This window comes from Pezoporus wallicus, unplaced genomic scaffold, assembly GCF_028554395.1.
Source record: "Pezoporus wallicus isolate ANWC-B61680 ecotype Strahan unplaced genomic scaffold, APGP_CSIRO_Pwel_v1 contig_8114, whole genome shotgun sequence".
Taxonomy (NCBI): Eukaryota; Metazoa; Chordata; class Aves; order Psittaciformes; family Psittacidae; genus Pezoporus; species Pezoporus wallicus.
Genome location: NW_026635369.1, coordinates 53281 through 69674, shown reverse-complemented (window position 1 = coordinate 69674; position 16394 = coordinate 53281). Strand labels below are relative to the sequence as shown.

Below are 16394 nucleotides of genomic sequence, written 5' to 3'. Positions count from 1 at the left end.
TTTAGAGACAAGGATGCCACATGGGACAGTGTTGAACGCTTTGCACAAGTCCAGGTAGGTGACGTCAACTGCTCTGCCCCTGTCCATCAGTTCTATAGCCCCATCATAAAAGGCCACCAAATTGGTCAGGCACAATTTCCCTTTAGTGAAGCCATGTTGGCTGTCACCAACCACCTCGGTGTTTTTCATGTGCCTTAGCATGCCTTCCAGGAGAATCTGCTCCATGATCTTGCCAGGCACAGAGGTGAGACTAAGTGGTCTGTAGTTTCCCGGGTCTTACAATTTTCTCTTCTTGAAAATGGGGGTTATATTTCTCTTTTTCCAGTTGTCAGGATCTTCACCTGACTGCCATGATTTTTCAAATATGAAGGACAGGGGCTTAGCAACTTCATTCGCCAGCTCCTCTGGGACTCATGGGTGAATTTCAGCAGGTCCCATGGACTTGTATACACTCAGGTTCTTAAGATGGTCCTGAACCTGATCCTCTCCTACAGTGGGCCTAAGGTCTTCATTCTCACAGTCCCTGCATCTGCCTTCCAAGACTTGGGAGGTGTGGTCGGAGCATTTGCCAGTGGCAAAAAAGTCATTAAGAACCTCAGCCCTCTCCAAATCAAGGGTAGCCAGTTCTGATAGCTTCCGGGGAGGTCCCACGTTGTCCCTAGTCTATCTTTTATTTGCTACGTACCTATAAAATCCCTTCCTGTTACCTTTCACAACCCTAGCCAAGTTTAATTCTAACTGGGCCTTAGCTTTCCTAACCTGGTACCTAGCTAGCTTCCTGCACAACAACCCTGTGTTCTTCCCAGGCTGCCTATCCTTGTTTCCACCTTTTATATGCCTCTTTTTTGCTCCTAAATTTCCTCATCAGCTCCTTATCCATCCAAGGAGGTCTCCTGGCCCTCCTGCTCCATTTCCTTCCAGTCTGGACACAACACTCCTGAGCTTGTAGCAGGTGATCCTTGAATATCAACCAACAGTCTTGGATCCCCCTGCCCTCTAGGGCTATATCCCATGGAACCTTACTAAGCAGGTTCCTGAAGAGGCCAAAGTCTGCTCTCTTGAAGTCCAGGGCAGTGAGCTTGCTGCACGTTCTTCTCACTGTCCTGAGGATCTCAAACTTGACCTTCTCACGATTGCTACAGCCAAGGCTTCCCTGGAGCATCACATTTCCAACCAGCCCCTCCCTGTTGGTGAGCACGAGGTCAAGCATGGTACCTCTCCTTGTCAGCTCCTCTATTACTTGCAGAAGGAAGTTGTCTTCCACACAATCAAGGAACCTCCTGGATTGCTTATGCTGGGCCCTACCGTCCCTCTAACAGAGATCAGGGTGGTTGAAGTCCCCCATGAGGACAAGGGCCTGTGAGAGTGAGGCTTTTCCTATCTGTCTATAGAGTGCTTCATCCACAGACTCTCCTTGATCAGGCAGTCTGTAACAGATCCCCACAGTAATGTCTCACATAGCTATATTACCTTTAACCCTGACCCACAAACTCTCAGTTGACTGCTCACCTGTCCCCAGACAGAGTTCCATACTCTCCAGCCTATCACTAACATAAATAGCAACTCCCCCACCCCATCTGCTGGGCCTGTCTTTTCTAAAGAGCCTGTAACCTTCCATTCCAACACTCCAGTCATAGGAGCCATCTCACCATGTTTCTGTGATACCTATTATATCATACCCCTGTAGACATGCACACATCTCTAATTTCTCTTGTTTGTTCCCCATGCTACAGGCGTTTGTATAGAGGCATCTGAGCCGAGCTCCAAACAAAGCCGGCTCATTGGCTGGAGCAGTTGAAATGTCTCTGCATTGCTCCGAGCATTTATTATAGGTGCTGGCAACTGACAGCACCTATGTGTTGGGGTGTCTTGGGATGGAATGATGCCCCCCTCCCCCAACACATCTTGTTTAAAGCTTTTTTGACCAGCATGGCAAGCCTCCTACCAAAACCACTCTTCCCCTTTAGACCAGCTCCACCAGCCTCCAGTAGACCTGGCCTCCCAAATTGAGTCCCATGATACCCAAACCCCTGACTATGGCACCACTGTTCTAACCTTTTATTAACCTGGCAAATATGCCTAGCTTTTTAAGGTCCTCCCCTTTATCCTGGAGAATTGATGAAAAAACTATCATCTGAGCTCCAGAGCCCCTAACCACCTCTCCCAGGGCTCTGTAGTCCTTAATGTTCTCCGGGCTACTGATATCTATATCACTAGCACCCACACGGATGACTATAAGTGGGTAATAGTCAGTGGAACTTACTAGACCAGGCAGCCTCTCTACAAAATCCCTGATCTGAGCCCCTGGTCAGCAACACACCTCTCTTGAGACTGGGTCACGCTGACAGATGGGTGCCTCTGTGCCTTTCAAAATAGAATCCCCTACTACTATGACCCGCTGCATTTTCCTGGTGGCAGCTGTAGTGATCCTCTTTACTGGTGCATCAGCCAATTGTTTATGTAGTTAGATGTGTGTTTCCTCATTAGCCCCTTGCAGAACTGCAAAGTGGTTCTGGGTGAAGACATCAGATGGCGTTTGGGATCAAAACCGATCTGACGGGGTCAGATGGTGACCCCATCTGGTGGTGTCAAAACGGGGTTTGGCAAAAATAAAATTATATTGGCCCAGGTTTTTCTAGTGACATGAAAAAAAAAATATCTTCCTTCTGGGTTGAACAAAACTTTTCTTTCTATCCAAATTGAAGTACTCTGCTTCTTCTTCCATGTCTCTGACAAAAAGAAAAGAAAGGACAGTGCTGCCGGCAGCAGCAGTGCAGAGGAGCAGGAGATGCTGCACTGCTTAGCCAGCTCCGCAAGAGCCAGAGAAGGAAAACAGATAAGCTGCTTGTGGCTTCACAGTCAGGCACTCAGCAGGTCCCAATCCCTGCTCCACAAAGCATTTATGGCTTTGTGGAGAAACCCAAGACAAAACATAAATACCTTTAAAAAAATACCCTCTGGTGCAAGAATCAGCCCCCTTTCAAGGGATGGGTTTTTGCCTTCTCTGGTGCTCAAGACAGCTGTTCTTCCCACTTCAGGGGGCAAAGAGCCCAAAACTTTTTCTCTAATTCCACTAAATGCTCCCAATCCTGAAAAAAGTCCACTCACTGTGGTATCAGTGACAGTGCTGTCCCCGTATCCTTTTAAAAAGCTGGAGCTGGATGGATGCAGCCTTTTTTGTCAGGGAGACTCCAGAGAGGAGCCACAAAAATTATTCACGACAGGCAGATCCTACCAGTGTGCTCTGTGGAGTTGCCCATCTTATCAAAAGTAAAATCAATATAAATCAATTAATTCCCAGGGAGGAAATTCACAGGCAATACAAGACCAACCTGCTCTAGTGGAAGGTGCCCCTGCCCATGGCAGGGAGTTGGAACTAGATGATCTTTAAGGTCCTTTCCAACCCAAACCATTCTATGATCTTAGCAGAAATGCATTTTCCCCCACAAGAGCCCCACAAGCTCTGCTCTCCCCCTCCAATGGGTGCTGGTTCACCTGTGCCGTTGGCCATGCCAGCAACCTGCGTGCTCTTGCCCTGCTGCCGGTGCTGGCTCCTGGCTCTAGGACTTTGCTCTCCACTCCCTGTGTTCTGCCTGGACACTCCAGACACATGTTGGTGTGCCCTGCAAGGGAAAGAAATGCAGGAGGTGAGATACACCAGGGACCTGCCCATGGGTCCCAGCACCCACCTGCCAGTGGCAGAGTCCCACGGAAGAGTAACCTGGGTGACAACAACCTTGCATTTGTTTGCAACATTCACCCTGGCCACCCTATGTGCCAAGGAACAACCCCAGGCTGTCATGGCCAGAAACTTGCTTGTAGCACCAAGTCAGTTTGCTCTGTCCACCCATGCAGCAAAACTCCCAGAAGAGACCCCACACTGGCTCCTGCACCACGGTGGGAACCCTCACTGGTGCCTCCTGCCCAGCTACAAGGCTTGTAGAAAAGCAGGTGAGGAAGGTGCAAGCATTTGCTGCTGCTGGAACAGATGGGGCCTCTGGCAAAGGAGGGAACAAGCAGCTGGGAAAGATGGGAGCTTAAATCATACACCAGATTGTGACTGGCTCAGGGGGCTTCTATTTATGCCACTCCGAAGCTCCCTTGACACCATGACCCCAGCAGGCAGGTTGCCTGCAGCACCCCCCAAGAAAACTCACCCTCCGACCGCTCAAGACCCCTGAGGCAGCCCGGAGGCATTCAGGAAAAGGCTGGGTTTTCTCGTTCATGAAAAGCCTAGTTGTTATTGAAAGCGTGCAATGCTGCATCCGGGGCCAGGGGAGCAGAGGCGGAGCCTGGCCACTTCCACCCAGGATCACAGCCCAGGGCAGTGACCACAGAGGGTGAGGACCGTAGGGATGAGGAAGTCTGTTTGCCCCAGCCAAGTCCTCCCCTTAAAAGCTCAAAACCCGCAAACTGTCCCCACATCTTGGGGCTGGAGCTGGGAGGGGACAGAAACTTGGCAGTGACAGGGTGCAATATCAGTCATGCTACCCTCACCAGCTCCAGCAAGCCCTTGGTTCCTCCCACTGACTCCAAAGCCACTCTCTTTGGGAAGCAGCTCACAACAGTGGGCAGAGGAAGGGCTGGGATTGGGAGGAGACATGGGAAAGCAGGAGATGGTTGTCAAAAATAGATCAGAGCCATGAGCAGAGCAGCCCATGAGCGGGAGCTGCTGAGGTCGCTTCGACCTGCTCCAGACCTTCCTAGGAGGGCAGCCCTGCAAAAGGGTTCCTCAGAGAGTGAACTCACCCCAGAAACCCTCGCTACCCCTAGAGCATCACTGTGTGCTGGGGGTTTGCTTTGTCCACCAGCACCTGGGGGCTTGAAGCAGCTGCAGGTGCAGAACAGGCTCCTCTTCCCCTGGTCAGGAAGTGAAGGTTGCCCTTCAACTGCCCATCCATGGGACTCAGCAGGGCACAGTGTCACCACACACCTCCCAAAAGCTGGCCAGGACCCACCTCCCCACATTCACCCCATGGCAAGGCTGAGAGGCAGCATGGCCCCCAGAGCCCCAGCCAGAGGGGACTGGGGAAGTGGTACCACTGCAGGAGCTGGTCCCACTGGGAGCAGCGCCCAAGGAACAGGATGGATCTGGTCCCTGCCCTTCTCAGCACAGATTTGCTCAGAGCTGTCCAGACAGTTTTTAGAAACCAAAACAAGATGTTTCCAGGATGCCAGCTGGCCACACACAGTTGCCAGGCCTGAATTAGGCAGCCTGCTGCCCAGCCCAGCCCTCCTATGAGTGCTCCCATCTGGGAATTGTCTTTTAATAGACATGTGGAAACAAACCCAGCAAGGCCATGTGAGAGCAGTGGGGCTGGGAACATGCTCCTAAAATAAGAGTGGGGAAAAAACAAGGCAGAGCACAAATGGGAACAGCCTCTTGTAGCCATGCTGGTAGGACAAAATGGGGTGTGCAGAGGGCAGCCCATTACCCAGGCAACTGACAAGACCCCTGCTGTGCCCCATTGCCTGGGGACCTGGGGTGGCTGCCCCATCGAATGCTTTGCCCCATCTCCACTCCTGGGCTGGAGGCAGAGGGAACAGATGATGCCAAAGAGGAAATTGGTGTCAGCCAGGGAGACATAGATCTTTTGGCTCCCCACCTTCTGCCAAGGCAGAGCCCCCACACCACAACACCGATGTGAGGCCTGGGCATGAAACCCAGGAACAGCTACCTTTTCCCACTGCAGTAGCCAGAAGGTCTTGACATGAGATGCCAGCAGAGGTGGAAGCATCAGTCTTGGTCTCTCTCAGCACACCAGATCCTAAACTGCAGCCAAAGAGGAGGGAGGGCAGCACACGCAGGGGGTGTCAGCTCCTGAAACATAGAGTTGAGAAATTCCCCCTATGCCTGCAAAGGGGGGAGGCAGCCATATCCCCAGAACCTAGCCCTCACACCTGCAGTGCCTGGAGCAGAGGTGGCACCTATGTAGCATCACCCTGGAGCTGGGGCAGAACAGCCCCTTGCCCCATGGCAGCAGGACGTGCAGCCAAAGAGATGCCTGGCTCCAAAACTCTGAACCCAGTTTATTCCTGTTACCCACCCCCTTCCAGCTGACCCAAGACCCATCTCCCAGCTTGTTCCCCAAGGCCCCAAGCAGCCTTTTGTTGTTGCTGTGTCACACCAGAAGTCACATGCCTGGGGATATCCTGCACCCACACGTGGGGCTTTGCAGGGCAAGGGGTCTCACAAAGGGAAATACTTCATCTGAGGGACCCAGAGTGTAATGAGTAAATTCCTGTTTGTTAATCAAATCTTGCTTGCTTAGGAGTTACTTGCTTAGAGTTACTTGCTTGCTTAATAGTTACTGGAAAATTACGGTGCTTTGACATGTTGCTTATAGACCACGGGTATCCGTTAAAGTAAATGATGCATGGGGAAGGCGATAAGGAGCCTTCCTCCCCACACCCACCGTGAGACAGAATGAGACCCCTTATCTACAGGTCACACAGACGCAGAGAGCACCAGGAGGTGACACGTATATCGGATGAAGAAGAGTATAAAACCAGTGACTTTGGGGAAGTGGGGTGCGTGCTGTTGGCTGAGCGGAGACTCCCCGGCCGCCCAGCGTTGTTTTGCTTGCTGTCGCTTGCTCAATAAACCAATTTGATTCATTGGTCTGGCTCTCGTCAATTTATTTGAGCCACATTTATAACACAGAGGAGTGTCTCCTGCCAGCCCTCAGGGATGCTCATGCCCATTGCTAACTGAGAGGTGACTTTTGGACATCACACAAGCACAGAAAGCAAAGGATGCTGCACTGAAGAAATCACTGAAGCTTGCACAAGCTCATGACAGGTAACAGTGGTTTCTCATGGATCGTAACACCAACGTGGCTCACCAGCTGGAGTCTCTCCTTAGGACAAGCAGTAAACCAAGCTACTTAATTCCCTGCTGTCAGAAGAGCCACCACAAGACAAACTGGGGGTTGTGGCAACTCTCTTGGCATCCACAGCACCAGCTCTCAGCTGGGGACCTCTGGGCTCTGCTTTCTCTCTGCACAGAGGGCTGTGGAATTTCACACCCTGTCACCAAGGTTAGCATCAAATCCCAAGATGACATTTGTTCAGGAAAAGAAAGAGAAGTCCTGACCAAGCAGTTTCCCTTGAGAGGACAGCATAGAAATAGCTGAGGAGCAAAGAATGACCCTTTTCTTTCCATCCTATGAGCAAGTTTGCCAGCATCCATCACCAAGCCCATGAAAATAAACATGGCTCTGTGTATAAACAGAGCAAACATCAAACAGCATTTCCAAGCACAAAGAACCCATACTCTACTCCGGAGAAGTCAGCTGCCTCCACAGACTACAACTTCTTCACAGGCTTTCTAGCACCTACATATAGCTGCTAAGTAGCTGCAAAGTCCAGCTCCTGTCAGGACACTGAGTACTCTTTCACCCCTTAGTAGAAGGCTTTAACACCTGAACAGCAGGAATCAAGAGAAAAAACAACAACAACAGGGCACAAACTGTGTTCAGCAACCTACCAATTTCTCATCGCACTCCCTCCTTGGGTGGGAGACAAACACACAATACGGAAGGACAGGGTTTCTTTTTAGAGTCAGAAACATTTCTCCCCTTCACTCATCTTTTGTATGTGCCTGGCAGAAGGAGGTGCAGAAGAGCTCAAGGTGTGGAGCTTGTTGCTGAGAGTGCTCCTAAGCCTGGGGCCATGCAGAACCTCTTATCAGGCAGGCTGCAGGAGCCCTCTCTACAGGCACACTTCTAACCAGAACATCTGTATAGGCTACTAGGCCACTGCCATGCTCTGGAAATATAAATAGGTGTTAAATTCAACGCCATGTTGACAGTGTGACATGTCTCTCAATAACCACAGCTCCAAAAGGAGCAGCACTGAGCCATTCCAGCACAGCTAGAAGGCAAGGAAGGGCACTGTGCCAAGCACCGGATAGCCTGGTGCCCAAGCAGCTAATTTCCTTTGGAAGCAGCTGTTATTTCCATTCAGCTTTGCTTGCTCTGCTTCTCCTGCTCTCCCTGGACCTTCCGAAGAATCCCCACGTGACCATCACCCGGAGGGGCACTGGGCTTCCCAGCCTGACCCAGTGCCTTGCTTGAGGCAAGATCTAGGGTGCCTGTAACCCCCATGTGAAGGTGATTACCCCTGCAGACCAACTGCTGTACTTGGTCACAGCCTGCCCCACATCTCCCCAACCAACAATTCCTTTGGCTGCCAGTAGAGCAACTGGTGGAAACTGGGCCATCACAGACCTGATATTCCTTGAGAAACAAATACTTCAAGAAAGGCTCAGGTCAGCTGCACCTTGGCTGTAGAGCCAACCCCAGCACCTTTCAACTCTGCTGTCATCCAGGAGGTTAGCCTTCTCCAAACCTTCTCTGGGATGCTTTGCTGGGGTTCACTGAGAAATCCAGAGTGGCATCTGCTGCACAAGGACAAACTTGACACTTATCATCTGCCTTAAGGCTGCAGCAACCACTGATTAATGGACTGCGAGGCGCTACCAGCACAGGACCCTTACCTTGGTCTGCTTCCAAAGCAGTTTGTACAGGGAGGCTGGTAACACACAGTATGCTATAGATTGGAAGGGACCTCAATAGATCATCTAGTCCAATCCCCCTTCCAGAGCAGGAACACCTAGATAAGGTTACACAGGAATGTGTCCAGGTGGGTTTTGAATGTCTCCAGGGAAGGAGACTCCACAACCTCCCTGGGCAGCCGGTTCCAGTGTTTTGTCACCCTCACTGAGAAGAGGTTTCTTCTCAAGTTTAAGTGGAACCTCTTGTGTTCCAGTTTGTACCCATTACCCCTTGTCCTATCATTGTTTGCCACTGAGTAGAGCCTGGCTCCATCCTCGTGATACTCCCCCTTTATATTTTTATATGCACTAATAAGGTCACCCCTCAGTCTCCTCTTCTCTAAACTACAGAGACCCAGCTCCCTCAGTCTTTCCTCATAAGGGAGATGCTCCACTCCCTTAATCATCTTCGTTGCCCTGCGCTGGACTCTCTCCAGCAGCTCCCTGTCCTTCTTGAACTGAGGGGCCCAGAACTGGACACAATATTCCAGATGCGGTCTCACCAGGGCAGAGTAGAGGGGAAGGAGGACCTCTCTCGAACTACTAACCACCCCCCTTCTAATACACCCCAGGATGCCATTGGCCTTCTTGGCCACAAGGGAACAATGTTGGCTCATGGTCATCCTGTCGTCCACTAGGACCCCCAGGTCCCTCTCCCCTACACTGCTCTCTAACAGGTCGTTCCCCAACCTATACTGGAACCTGGGGTTGTTCCTGCCCAGATGCAGGACTCTACACTTTCCCTTGTTATATTTCATCAAGTTATTCCCTGCCCAACTCTCCAGCCTGTCCAGGTCTCACTGGATGGCAGCACAGCCTTTTGGCGTGTCAGCCACTCCTCCCAGCTTAGTGTCATCAGCAAACTTGCTGACAGTACACTCAATTCCCTCATCTAAATCATTGATGAATATATTAAATAATACTGGTCCCAGTACTGACCCTTGAGGCACTCCACTAGATAAAGGCCTCCAACTAGACTCAGACCCATAGACTACAACTCTCTGGCTTCTCTCCTTCAGCCAGTTCACAGTCCACCTCACTACCTGATCATCCAGACCACACTTCCTCCATTTAGCTGTGAGGATGCTGTGGGAGACTGTGTCAAATGCTTTGCTGAAGCCAAGGTAGACCACATCCACCACTCTGCCATCATCCATCCACCGTGTTATTTCCTCATAAAAGGCTAAGAGATTGGTCAAGCATGACTTCCCCTTGGTGAAGCCATGTTGACTGCCCCTCATAACCCTCTTATCCTTGATATGCCTTAAGATGGCACCAAGGATAAGGTGTTCCATCACTTTCCCAGGGATGGAGGTGAGGCTGACCAGTCTATAGTTACCCGGGTCCTTCTTCTTGCCCTTTTTGAAGACTGGAGTGACATTTGCTTTCCTCCAGTCCTCGGGCACCTCTCCCATTTCCCAAGACTTGGTAAAGATGATGGAGAGTGGTCTAGCAATGACTTCTGCCAGTTCCCTCAGCACCCACGGGTGCATCCCATCTGGACCCATGGATTTATGGATGTCCAGATTGCTCAACTGGTCTCTAACCCATTCCTCATCGACTAAGGCAAACCACTCCATTGACCTGACTTCATCTAAGGTCTCAGGGGTACAGGGCTCTTCAGGACTGCCTGCAGCAGAGCAGACAGAGACAAAGAAGGCATTCAGTAACTCTGCCATCTCTTTATCTTCTGTCACCAGGGCACCCATCCCTTTCATCAGTGGGCCTACATTGACTCTGGTGTTAGTTTTATCTGCCATGTATTTGAAAAAGCTCTTTCTGCTGTCCTTGACCCCTCTCACCAGATTTAATTCTAAGGAGGCCTTAGTCATCCTAGCTGCCTTCCTACATCCTCTAGCAGCAGCCTTATATTCCTCTCAAGTGGCCAGCCCCTCCTTCCATGACCTGTAAACTCTCCTCTTCCACTTGAGCATACCCAGCAATTCCCTTTTTAGCCACGCAGGTCTCCTGGCCCTCTTCCTTGACGTCCTACGTGTCGGGATGCTCCGATCTTGAGCTCAGAAAAAGCAGTCCTTGAATGCCAACCAACTATCTTGGGCCCCTTTACCTTCAAGCAGCCTTGCCCATGGGCTTTCCCCTAGCAATTGCTTGAAAAGGCCAAAGTTTGCCCTGCTAAAGTCCAGGGTTGCAATTCTACTTGGTATTCTACTAGTCCTACCACACAAGACCCTGAATTCCACCATCTCGTGGTCGCTGCAACCAAGGCAGCCCTCAATCATTACTGCTTCGACCAGACCCTCCTTGTTAGTGAGGATGAGATCCAGCAGCGCTCCTCTCCTGGTTGGCTCATCCACCATTTGCAGGAGGATGTTATCATCCATACACTGGAGGAACCTCCTGGACTGTGGCTGGGTTGCTGAGTAGTCCTTCCAGCAAACATCAGGGAAGTTAAAATCCCCCACGACAACCATGGCCTGTGACTGTGAGGCTGCTCTCAGCTGCCTGTAGAAGGCCTCGTCAACTTCCTCACCCTGATCTGGTGGCCTGTAACAGACACCCACAACAGTATCACCCCTGCCAGCCTACCCCTTAATTCTCACCCACAGACTCTCAACTCGCTCGTCATCTGTCCCTGGACAGAACTCGGGCATTGTAGTTGCTCCCTCACATAAAGAGCAACCCCGCCTGGCTGGCCTGTCTTTCCTGAAAAGGACATAGCCCTCCATGACTATATTCCAGTCATGTGAGCTGTCCCACCATGTCTCTGTAATTGCCACCAGATCATAGTCTCCTGACTTAACACAGGTTTCTAACTCCTCCTGCTTATTTCCCATGCTGTGCGCATTGGTGTACAGACATTTCAGGGAGCGAGCTGAGCACACCGATTTCACCCTAGGATTATAGGAGGCCTCCCAGTCTTCATCAATTCTGGAGTGCTGCCCCACTGGGGCAAGCCCAGCTACAAGCCCATCCCCCTTCGAATCTAGTTTAAAGCTCTCCAAATGAGCTCTGCTAATTCGTGCCCCAGCATCCTTTTGCCTCTGTGAGACAAACCTTTCCCACATGTCATTGTCCAGACTGGTGCCCTATAAAACCAGTTGTTATCAAAGAATCCAAAGCCCTGCCTGTAGCACCAGTCTCGAAGCCAATCATTTAAGGACTGAATTTTCCCATTCCGTCCCACATCATCAATGGAAGATGGAAGGAGTGAGGAGAAGATCACTTGAGCCCCAGACTCTTTCACCATCCGCCCCAAGGCCCTATAGTCTTTCTTCATCCCCCTCAGACTGGGGGAAGCAGCTTCCCCCTCACCTGTCTGGAAGACCAGCAGTGGGTAGTAGTCCGTCGGGTGCACCAGGTTGGGGAGCGCCCTAGTGATATCCCTGATCCGGGCTCCAGGCAGACTACACACTTCCCTATGATGAGGGTCAACTCTGCATATTGGGCCCTCTGTTCCTCTCAGAAGGGAATCCCCTACTACAATGACCCTTCTTTCTTTCTTATCAGAGGCAGTCTTGAGGTGCAAAGTCGACTCCCTTTTCCTATGTGGCCTTGTAGGCGGGCCTTGCACCACATCCTCACCTACCTCTCCTTCAAGATCCAGGGCCTCGAACCTATTACAGAGGGACACCTGGGGAAGCAGGGCAGGAAGGGAGGAGGGTTTCCCACGACGTCGAACTGGAACTCGCTTCCAACCCTCGTCATCTTTTTGGTCCCCTACCTCTGCGCAACAGCTACACGGCAGGGGCTGCCTCGGGCCATCCCCCTCTGTCTGAGAGGGCAGGGGGTCCATCCCCTTTTGGGGGTATCTCCCTGGAACTGTTCCAATTGGCACGCCAGGGAGTTACTTCACCAGTCGATCTCCCTTTCACACTCCCTTATGGTCCTCAGCATCTCAACCTCCTCCTTAAGTTTTACCACCAAGCTAAGTAGATCTTCTACCTGCTCACACCTCACACAGGTGGAATGCTGTCCTCCCTCCCCCGGCAGCAGCAGGCTCTGGCACTCCCTGCATCCAGAGACCTGAACAGCCATGGTTTGGGACGGGGTCTCTGTCTGAGCTGCTACAGTCTTCTTACTGCAAGCTCTCTTTCTGGAGGCGACCATATTGGTCAGCAGTCTGAGACACCAGCGACAGGGTCAGCAACACAACCTACTTGTTCCTCCCTGCGCCTGGTGGGCCGCGACACATCGCTCCCCTCTCAGAGGCTCTTTCAAGGCAAGGGGCAGGGGGGTGGTCGCCGTCAGCGTGGGAACGCCCCCCACCACGTCAGCCGCTCTCTCGCAAGGGCTGATGGGGCTTCGGGGATCGGGAGATGTCGGGAATCGCGATTCCTCTGTGCTATCCCCTCTGATTTTCCTAATCTCTGTTGAACCTTGCGGTCCCTGAAGCGTGCCGGCTGTGGCTCTAGCTGGGCTAGCTCCGAGCCATGGGCTAGCTCTCCATGGCTGCAGCCATGCTGTTCGGATCCCATCCAGACAGCTGGGACCCTGAATGAGTGAAGAAAATGACCAAGACACCTATTAGTTCTACCCTCCTTCCTTCCATCCCTCCTTCCTTCCATCCCTCCTTCCTTCCATCCCTCCTTCCTTCCATCCCTCCTTCCACAAGGGACCCACCAGCACACAAGAAACCCCTGCTTTTGCACTGAGGTGCTCTACTTGCCCACTGCCATGCCGTGGCATAGCCCATCCCTACAGCACCCTGCAACTCCAAGCACAGCACCAGGGAAGGTAAATGTAGGCCTCTGCAGAAGTGGCAACACCAGAGAGTGGCCACATTAAAGATTACCAGATTTCACCAGCTTCATCTCCCAGTGAGGAAGAGAATGAGCCAAGGGAAGCAATGCACCAGCCCCTGTCCAGCACAAGCTCTGCTCGCTCCCCTAGCAGATGTCAGTTGATGTCTCCACACATGCTCTGCCATAAGGAGCCCTTTTCTGCATTTGTTAAGTACAGAAGCCATTTCCCCAGTCCACACAGGACAGCGAAAGAAGGGGCTAAGCCACAGGTGTGGCTGGTGGAGCACCTGGAGAAGGGCTTGGAGCAGCACCTCTCCTCTCATGCCATCATGGAGGCAGGGTATGAGCCTGTTGATGCTCCTGCTCCTGCCCCACCACATGCTTGCTCCCACGGGAGCCCATGTGCAAGGCGGGGAGGGCAGGGGCCAAAGCCTTACCTGGGAGAGAAGGTGGCTGCTGGCACTGAGACTCTTGCTCAGGGGTGCCAGGGGTGCTCTCAGACCCACTCCTCTCCCTGCTGCTGCTCACCACCTTGTGCACTGAGCTGCCACATGCATGTGGAGATGGGCAGCACTCATCCTCTGTCACAGAACTGGCATTAGGCAGGCTTCCAAGATCAGCAGCAGGCTCGTCCAGGAAAATCATCAGCTCTCCACCAGAGACAACGCTGCCTTTGTTCTCCATCTGCACATCCAGAGTCGGCTGCCTGTTCTCCACTGTGGGAGATGGGAGGAAATGGAAAAAGAGACCAAGCATTCACCACTCGGGATACCAGCCATGATGGAGAATGGCTTCACCACACCAGCTCCCCTATGGGATGGGATATCAGCCTTCTGGTCCCCTCCAGGCCCCCCCATGCCCCCAAGGGCAATGTGCCCACTCCCTCAGGGCCGGCTGTCCCAGCAAGAACCACCAGCAACAGCCCCACACCTACACATACCTACCAGCACTGCCAGAGGACACCCAGCCAGCCCCATCACCAGCTCTCAAGGAAGACCCTCCTTCCCCAGTATCCTGGGTTCAGCTGTAACAGTTGTTTTTCTCCTTCCTAGTAGCTGGTTCAGTGCTGTGCTTTTTACTTTAGTCTGAGAACAATGATGATAACACACCGATATTTTATTTGTTGCTAAGTAATGCTTACTCTGATCAAGGACTTTTCAGTCTCTTGTGCTCTGCCAGTGAGGAGGGACACAGGAAGCCAACATGAAGCAGAGACAGAACACCTAACCCAAACTAGCTAAAGGGGTATTCCATACCACAGCATGTCATGCCCAGTATATAAACTAGGGGGGGAGTCACCCGGAAAGCCCAGAACACTGGTTGGGTTGGGCTGGGGGGTATTGGTTGGCAGGTGGTGAGCAATTGTTTGGTGCACCACTTGTGTTTATTTTTGGTTGGGTTTTTTTTTTCCTTCCCTTTTTAGTTTTATATTCTCTCCCCTTGTTATCTCCCTTATCATTATTAGCAGTAGTAGTTTTGTATTATTCTTTAGTTATTGGACTGTTCTTATCTCAACCCGTGGGATTTACATTCTTTTGATTCTCCTCCCCATCCCTCTGGGAGCAGGGGGGAAGAAGGGGCAGGGAGTGAACAAGCAGCTACGCAGTGCTGAGTTACCCACTGGGTTTAAACCACAACAGTCATTTTTTGTGCCCAATGTGGGGTGCAAAGGGTTGAGATTACATCACATCTGATCAGAGTGTGTCTAATTGTATTTGTGATAAGCATTCATTGTTTCAGATTAATAGTCATTCGTCACAATGTTGATTTATTTGCTCTCAGAGTTGTTGTACTTGGTCTCAGAGTTTCAGCATGTCACACCTTACAGACAGTATTTGCTGTGTTTATCGGCTTTGGGGCCTGTGCTAAGGTTCTTGGTTTGTTGTACAATAGAATTATTGATCATGAAACCACTCTGATATGCGTTCCCAGCATGGCCATCACCTCTATACTTTGGGAGGCATGTAATGGGAATTTTTAACAATTGCACCTCTTTTTTTCCCCTCCTCAGAGGGCCAACCTAGAAAGGTGACATCCTCTCACACCCTCCGCTCCCCCACTAGGCTACTTACAGTAGATGTGATGAATTTTAAAGATTATGAATATCCTTTAGATGCCCTTGAAACCAACCTGCTTCTTTTGCTGGGAACCAGCATGTTGCTGAATATGCTGCTTGTGTTTTACCCACGGCCATACCACCCTCAGAAAACCTGATCTCATCTGATCTTGGAAGCTAAGCACGATCTGTCTTGGGTCTTGTCTAAGGTTAAACAACTATTTAAGAATATCACCAAGAGGTCTTCCCCGAGGCTGGAGAGTCATGAGCGGCAGGGTGTTGTAGGATCGTATGAACAAGCGCCTAGGCCACTTGGCCCATCCAGTGTTTTGGAATTCCACTCTAATGAAATGCAAAATCCAGAAAAATTAGCAGATCACTTAAACAAGATGTGCTGTCTTCCTGGCAAGAGCAGAGAGGGAAAAATCACAGCACTATGCTGGGGCTTGGCCTGTGCCTGCAGAGTCCTGCTCTGTGAGGAGCGCTAAAAAGATGTCTCTGGATCTGATGGCACAGCAAAACACAATGCAGCTGCTCCATCCCAAGCAACAAAAGCAACAAGCACAACAGCTACTCCAACTCCAACACCAGACACTGCAGCAACTCCAAACCCAGTAGCAGGAACTGCAGCTGAACCAAAGGACCAATCCACTCAGTCTTTAATAGCCCCATAGGGCCAGCATGAAAGTCTAATGGAAACTGGAGCAGAGAATGAAGTTACACCACCATTGAGTGCTGCAGTACCCGACATGATAGGACTTCAATATGAACTGCAGTCAAAGGCAGCCAAGTGGTATGCTACAACTGATACTGCCAATGCATTGTTCTCAGTTCCTTTGGCAGCAGAGTGCAGGCCACTTTTTGCTTTTACTTGGAGGGGCATTCAGTACATGTGGAATCGACTTCCCCAGGGGTGGAAATACAGCCCTACCTTCTGCCATGGACTGATCCAGACTGCACTGGAACAGGGGCAAGCTCTAGAACATCTGCAATACATTGATGACATTATCATGTGGGGAGATAGATAAAGTGGAAGGAGTTTTTGAGAAAGGGAGGAAAATAATCCAAATCCTGCTGA

At 51.2% G+C, this 16394-nt stretch overlaps 1 pseudogene; it reads right to left on the bottom strand.

The window, feature by feature from the left end:
- Window positions 1-14082, bottom strand: part of LOC130605826 (NEDD4-like E3 ubiquitin-protein ligase WWP2) — a 37153-nt pseudogene extending 23071 nt beyond the window's left edge.
- Between the last annotated feature and the right edge of the window lie 2312 nt (window positions 14083-16394).